The sequence below is a fragment of the Poecilia reticulata genome, linkage group LG1 (assembly GCF_000633615.1).
Source record: "Poecilia reticulata strain Guanapo linkage group LG1, Guppy_female_1.0+MT, whole genome shotgun sequence".
In the NCBI taxonomy this organism is placed as follows: domain Eukaryota; kingdom Metazoa; phylum Chordata; class Actinopteri; order Cyprinodontiformes; family Poeciliidae; genus Poecilia; species Poecilia reticulata.
In genome coordinates this window covers 25,091,863-25,099,952 of record NC_024331.1, presented here as the reverse complement: position 1 = coordinate 25,099,952, position 8,090 = coordinate 25,091,863, and the positions used below count along the sequence as shown (strand labels likewise).

Genomic DNA, 8,090 nt, shown 5'->3' with positions numbered 1-8,090 from the left:
CTGCTTTACCTGCTATCTGATCCTCCATATGTCTTTTTTACTACAGTGAGCCTCGATGTAGCCAAACTCCGTCACTTGTTTTTATGCCATATTAGCTTCGTTGTGTTGATGCATTTTGACGTGCTTCAATTTTCCGCCGCAACACGCAAACTTCCCCATTTACTCAGTGCGTTATAGTTCCACATCGCTTAGGATTTGTTGCTGCGAGTTTGCGCAGAGTGAAGGAAAGAGGAGACCAGCTGGCAGGCTGCGAAATGAGATGCAGGTGATCGGTATCGGCAACAAGAGACCGTGATCGGCGATCACCGATCATTCACTTTTTCACGGAAATCGGCCGATTATGATTGGTGGCCGATCGATCGGCACACCTCTAATGCATACATATATCATATGCATGCATAAAAGAGTAAAATGGTCCAAAGACAAATGTAGCAAAAAGCTTAACATGTTTCCGACTGAGATGGAAAGTAGCTTTGTCAAAGAGCAGTTCCTTCCTTCCACATGAAAAAAAAAAACATATATAATATGTAATAGAAACACTCTTTTGTTGCTAATGCACAGACTTGGACCAGTTTTTTTTATATTACTGATGAAGACCTTCAAAAATAATCCATATTTTAATTGTAGAAGGATAATTTTATACTGAAACATGTCTAAAAAACAACCTGTAATTTGACTGTATTTTATAAAAGGGAGAAAACAAAATCCCATTTGAAAGCATGTAGTAAATGGCAATACATAATCACTGGCTTAATTAGTGGTACCAGCAGTTGATGCATTTTTCCACCAATCCAGGACAAGAAGGTTCTCCTAGAAACATTTTCCCAGGCTGAGGATTCAGATTGAGGGATCCGATTTGCACAGTTTCTCTAGATCATCCAGAGCCTGTTTTACAGTAAAACTGAGATGTATTTCAAATATTCCCTCTTTTTCCAAAAATATTGGAAGAAGCAAAGTTTGGAGGGTTTTTTTCTAAGTCTTAATTTTATTTAGTCTCAATTTTGAGATGTTTGGGTTTTTTTTGTCCAAGACGCCACACAGGAGTTTTACCTGTTTTACAGTCCACCTCACCATGTCTGGTAGCAAAATATATAACAATCCTCCTCCTAGTGTCCAGTTACTTAAAAAATATAAATCATCATATTTTTACTAGCAACAGGAAATAAACATAACTAGAAACGCTAAGAACTAATGTAAAACAGAAACAAGGCTGATCTAAACGCAGAAAAACAGTTATTAAAGGAGGAAAATATTAGTATTCTTCGTTAATGCATGAAACCTACAAGACTGTGCAGAACAACAAGGTAAAAACAGATTGAGGGAAAAACAAGGGTGGGTATACTTTCTTTTTTTGATACAAGATGTAAACAGTCTAATCGATGCTTCATATGCAGCTCAATGATGCATCAGACTCTGTGCTGATAGAGTTCTATTAATATACAGGCATCTGTGCATCAACTACCAAAGGACATAATCCAGCATCATTTTTTTGGCAACAACAAGCTGCCCTCTATACACCCTTCAACAGCGCAGCCTGCACAACTCTACGATTTATGCATTTTCACATGCTCATGTCCTGCAGCAGATTTTTTTTAATTCTCTGGTTCATCTAAAGCAAAGTTCTTGTGTTGATGCAATACAAGTCAAAAAATACACTTTTCATGCAGCCGTATGTTTCTATGATTTTCCAGAAATGGAATGTTGTGAATGGTGTAACTTTTATGTCAGAAGAACTATCACGACCTGCAGCAACTGAATTTCCATCACAGAAACCATGAATCAGAACTGGAAACATGATTCTACACTACAAATGAAAATAGTTTTTGGCCTTACAAAAAGAGGCTGTAGGATCTAGGACTACCAAGCAAAACATTCAGTAGTGGGAGATGTTTGAAAGGAAGCAAGAAAAGCAGGAATTGCACACCTCAAGAAATTGCTAAAATATACTGATGCGCTTCTTCGTTTAAATTTGACATATTATGAAAAATGTAACCCTCCATGATCTACCCTCTTGACACAATAATAAACTCAAGTTTTTAAGGACATGGTGGCTTTTTAATTAACTTAGTTGATTGATAAGACCAGTCAACTTTAGATTAACTTAATGAATGATACTAAAACGTCTTACTCTCTGTATAGAAGCCAAGCTTGTTTCCACTTTTTTTTAGAAAACACATGCATACAACATCACAGGTCTGATGAGATTTCTCTTATTTCTAGTCAATGAGGCTTAACCAAGGAGAATGTTAAACTACTTTGCATCCGATGAATGAATATCAATAAAGACGTTAAAATTAGCAGCATAGCACAACACAAAGTAGCACATCTATGCCCTCGTATCTGGCAGATTTTACACTCGGTTGGATCCAGTTACAAATCTACAGGCTGAGAGAACAATGAGCCTAACAGGTGATGCTTCCACTACAGCAGCCAGGTCATCAAGCTGCTGCCTGTTTCCATGTGTCAGCAAAGCAGACGAAGAGCAGAGCTGCATACACACACACAGGCCGGCCAGCAACAAAGCAGCCACGCATTGACTTCCTGACTTTACATAAATAGTATAATTAAGCCATGTTTTTGTCCTAACATTCACTTTTTGTGTGGATGTTTCTGCAGAGCAGCTCTTCATGGCATTCATCGCTGATTTTACAATAGTACAGGTCAAGAACTGGTTTATTATTTAAAGATTCTGGTGATTTTAGTCTGCTCGTGTAAATTTAGGCTGCAAAATATTAACTTATTAAAACAATAATGATTCAATATTTCATTAAATATTGTTGAATTTTATTTATTGTAATGTGTGGAGGGAAATATGTCAAAAAGCGTTTTTGGTTTTTTTTTTTATAAACCAATGCAAAAATTCTGAAGAAATGAATTTACAGAGTTTGGAAACACAAGAGACATGAGTTGACTCCTTCACACACAGGAGCACGAGTTCATCTGAGGGCAGTTTGGCCATTGAAGATCCAGAATACACAGACAGGAAATGATACAGTTTTTTATGTATCTACTAAACATGATGCTGGTTCAGTTTTTGTTCACTGATAAACAAGGATTGATAATCAATGGAAACAAAGTGTCTAGTTAAAATTTTTATGTTCATTCAATGCTAAAAGAAATGAGGAAAGAAGCTGTTCAATACTTCTTGAATCCTATTGGATAATACCAATAAGCTAATTAAAGGAGAAACACCAAAGCTTAATTGATGACCCCAGGCAGAGGCAGCTGACATAACATTGACAGAAAGTCTTCAACACACAGCAGCAGCTGCCAGTTGTCACAAGCTGCAGTCATAAATCAGCACCGAACAGTTAGAAAACATGAGCAACGACACTGAATACATTTTGTATCAACTTGTACCTTATATTTTACAGTAATGTTTCAATTGTCATTGTTATGTATGAGTGTGTCGTTTGCTGCTGTGGTTTCTTGGTTTAGTTTTTCCTCTTTCTGCAGGTCTAGAAACAGACTGTGTGGTTCCGACTTGTGTTCCCTCCGTTTGAGCAGCAACATGGCCAAAGCTGTAATGCTCCACTTACGACCACACTTTTCAGATTTTTAAAGTGATTTTCAAAAATAAATATGTATAGTTTTCCTTCTACTTTTCTAGTAAACACTATTTTTTGTTTCTCCATCACAATAAAACATGACACAGCTTGTACATTTGGAAATATTCAGAGGGAATGAATACTTTTGCCTCTACCTCTGCTGTTCATCTGGACATATCATACAATGTTGTAGCTATGATTTAATCCTCAGAAACTTCATCCTTCATCCTCATCAGTCTTTCAATGCTACGAGCCAAATATGAGACCCATGTTTGATGCAACCGTTCCTGTGAGCGCAACTGAAAACAGACGCAGACGGTAATGAAGTTGGACAGCAGCAGGAAAACAAATGTATGTAGACGTTACGCCTGGTTCTGTTCAGATTAGCACATCCCTCCAACACAGGTAGCGCAGCAGCAGAGGGGAAGATGGAGTGTGGTTGCGTGGCACGGTTTTCTTTTGTTCATGCACGATTGTGGAATCTGATAAAGAATAGGTTTTCGAATTATCACTACTCAAAAAGAAGGTCACCATATAAAGTGAGAATCTGATATCTGCTTTCTTGATGGTGAAATGTGCAAGTTTTGCACTGAAAGTCGATTATGCAGATAAGCCTTAAAGTTTTACAAAGATATGAAGAGAACAGTATATTGTGACCTTAGAGCTGATGCAAAATGCTGCATAAAAGGTCTTATTTAAAAATAACAGGGTTCATGAAATCATTGAATAACTTCCCTTCCTAGAAAAGTGCTTGAGGAAGCTCTTTCATTTTATGACAAGTCAGATATAATCCTCCAGCATCAAAGCCCCAAAGAAAAATCCCTTCCCCACCATTTATTGCACATGCAGAGTTAAAATTATATGTGTTTGGAATAGATCTATAAATGTGAAGTCATTTGACTTTCTGGCTCCCAGTTTAGATCGCTACCATTTCCATTTATCTCTTAAGTTTAGCATATTTAAAGGATCCACCTGGTTAAGGGTCAGAATAGCACAATTATTCCTGATGAGTTATAAAATGCATAGATAAGGGAGAGAGTTTATCAAACACTTCACTTCCTTCAGCTATATAAGCACTGTAAAAAAATTTACTTCAAAGGGTAATCCCTAAACATTAAAATGATTTAAATTTTGCATACTGACTTTCAAATAGTTATGTTCATTGTTTTTTGAAGCTTAAACCACATGAGCAAAATCTTAATTAAAATGTGTCTACTTATGTTAGAATTGCACAATATAGAGCAAATATATTGTCATCATAATGTCAGTGAAGAACTGACATAATATTTGTTATAAACTTCCATTTAATATTCAACACTGGTTAAACTCAAACAATATGATCTGCTTTTTGAGGTAAGAAATTATTCCAAGAGATTTTAGTTAAAGTTTAACTTAAAACGTTGCCTCAGTCAGTGACTATTCTCTCTGACCTTCCTTTACCAGTAGGTAAAGTATAAACTTATATTTCAGAGGAGCTGTGTTATGAATATGTTAAATTAGTAACAGTTAGAAATTGTCAAGTAAATTGTTGCTGAGAAAATCGTTACATGAATTTAATGTTTTGTGTCCTAATAACTGAATTTAACATGAAAGAACAAACCAGATGAGCAAAATGATCTGAAAAGTGAGAATTTATATTTTATCTCGGTTGAGTTACCACACTTAAACAACGGGCTAAATTTAACTTATTTATGGGTGAAATAAATCACAGATTATCTCTTCATGGTGGTACCTGTTTGTGCTTTGGAGATTTCTGACAGGAAGGGAAAAATGGAGGACCACAAGGATTTTTATGAGTTTGACAAGAGATGAGTGATGGCAACTCGGCATGCTCCAGATCCACAGTTCTTGTGGATCTGGACCGTATTTATTCTTTTGTCCAAGGGAGGGACAAAGGTGAACTGGCGAGTGGTGCACCAAGCCTCATTGATGTACGTAGAGAGCGATGTTTGACTGGTGTTGCCATACCACCAAGCAAAAATGTTCAGGAATGATGTGAGGGGAGTAACATATTGACCCGCTGACTTGGCCTCAACACTCCACTGATCTCAACCCAATTGAGCATCCAGGATGTGCAAAACAATTGTGATCAACGCAAGTGTCATCTCACAAACTTTCAGGATTTTGTGAGATGACACAAAATCCTGTGTCATCTCACAGGATTTGAGATGACCCAGACTTGGGTCCACACAAAGTCTGGGTCCGACTTGGTGTGGACCCAGACCACACCAAGTCGTGTGGTCTGGGTCCACACGACTTGGACCCAGACCTTCAATGATACCTTCAAGGGTCTAGTGGAGTCTGTGTCTCAACAGATCAGGGCTGTGTTTGCACCAAAAAGGAGAACTAATACACTATCAAGCAGGTAGCCATAATCTTATGCCTCATTTGTGTTTTTTCTGAGCATTTTAAGCTGTTGAAGTAGCATAATTTCAGTTTAGAAGTACTGGATAAATGTACTTGGATAAAAAAAAAAAAAGTGTGGAAATTGTTGCATCAGTTTTCATGGTTAGACGCTTATTAGGGTGATCTCCGCCACTATGAGAGCTGAGCATGACTCGTGCTTTGGGTTTAAACTTAAGAGCCAGTGATCTTATTGACAGATCTGTTTGGACACGACAACTCGTTATCCCGGTCTAACGCTGTGTGCTGCCTGGGACCGATGGGCCTGCGTGCATGCTCTGCAGCTGAATCATAATACGGCTGGATCCACATCTGTGGTTAAAATGACAGACCCATCATGGCTACTCCGTGGCTCCGAAAATCCCCAGTTTCTAACAACAACATCAACACGATTGTGTAACACATGAAATGAGGACGGGACGTTAATGAAAAGCTGCATCTACATAGCCACACACGCTGCTGCGTGAAGAAATACGGTTTATGAGCAAATGAATGGGCCGCATCCCTGTTGGCATGCTGCAACAATGACATGTTTCACTGAGATAAATGGAGCAGACAGAACCAGGAATAAACACGGGCCGAAATGAGTCACCAAACTGAATTTAGTTCCGTCTGTTTTTGAATTGAGAGGCTGCGGGCCTCCTTGACACAATACTGACATTTCCTTTGAAAAATAAAACCTTAAAGAAATAAAAATAATAATAATGAACAAAAAAAATCGCAAACGCTTACCTGGACTCAGTTTCCATAATCACGGCGGACGCGCTTAACGTCGTTTCCACGCCAGTCGGCCGTAAACGTTAGTTATGAGCTAATTAAGCCCTTAATAAAACACCGAGGACGAACACAAACTGACGGTCCAACGCTGTGCCATCCTCCTGCCGTCGCTCACCCGCGAGGCAGCGCCGCGACGCACAGCTGGTCGCGAGAGCTCCGTGCACGCGACGCGGGGGTCCGAGCCGCGTTAGCTGGTCGGAATGTTTCCACAGGCCACCTTTAACATAAGCATGACAGCCGTGTGATGCAGCCAACGACTCAACAGGGATGTGGTTATAACACACCGGCCCGCATCAATCACACGGCGATTCACGCAGAATGGCTGGCGTTCTGCGGCTCCGACTCAGAGAGAGGTGGGGCGCACCAATCAGAGTGCGCAAAGACGTCTGACTGACGTCTCTCCAACCAATGGCGGAGCCCATTTTGCGGGAATGCTGGAAAATTACAGAGAAAAGAGCCAATCCATGTGGAGTTTTATTCTGCGGGAAGGTGGGCTCCGCAGGTGACGCGGATTTATGTGGGTAATTCATCCAAATATCTATCTATCTATCTATCTATCTATCTATCTATCTATCTATCTATCTATCTATCTATCTATCTATCTATCTATCTATCTATCTATCTATCTATNTCTATCTATCTATCTATCTATCTATCTATCTATCTATCTATCTATCTATCTATCTATCTATCTATCTATCTATCTATCTATCTATCTATCTATCTCATACGTGATCGCAACCATTGATTAAAAAAGTAGCTAAATACAGAAAGGTCTTTAAACAAATAAATATCTCTGTTCTTCTTTAAAACAGACTGAACTTGTATTCTTTAATCTCGATTTAGTACTTTTGCAGTTTGAACAGCAAAAAAAAAACAAACAAAAAACTTGACTGCATGTTGGGTCTCTTTATTTTCTTGACCTGTTCTGCAGTCTCTTGTTAGTTAATCATTACACCTGTTTTGCATTAAGACTTTCCGTCTTTGTGCAGTTTCGGCTGCCCTGTTCTGATCTTTGTGCCTGGGAACATTTCCTTCTCTTAAACCTAAACCCATAATTTTTATTTTACCTGCTTTGCAACAACTTTATACTTTAATCCTTTTCCCCTCGTTACTGATTAATTGCTAAAACCCAATGACTGTCTGCTGGCTGATCACAGACAGCCATTTTTTAAGAATATTGTTTATAAGTTCATTTCATAAGCTTCCTACGTTGATGCCAATATTGAATTGCAGCCAAAGTGACAAACTTGATACTGCATTTTCTCATGCTTACATCCATATGGAGGGCTCTGTTGGTTAGGGTTTTTTAAATTTTGATTTACAATATTACAACACATTTATGTAGATTTAATGTGAAAG

General features: G+C 38.5%; 1 protein-coding gene across 2 annotated transcripts in view; it reads right to left on the bottom strand.

Moving 5' to 3' along the window:
- evi5l (ecotropic viral integration site 5 like) overlaps positions 1–7,058 on the bottom strand; it is a 46,267-nt gene extending 39,209 nt beyond the window's left edge. The window contains exon 1 of one of the 2 annotated variants that reach the window (XM_008414333.2): positions 6,684–7,058. The gene's annotated coding sequence lies outside the window, so the exon portion shown is untranslated. The remainder of the gene's footprint in view (positions 1–6,683) is intronic. The other variant, XM_008414323.2, reaches the window with a different exon arrangement.
- Between the last annotated feature and the right edge of the window lie 1,032 nt (positions 7,059–8,090).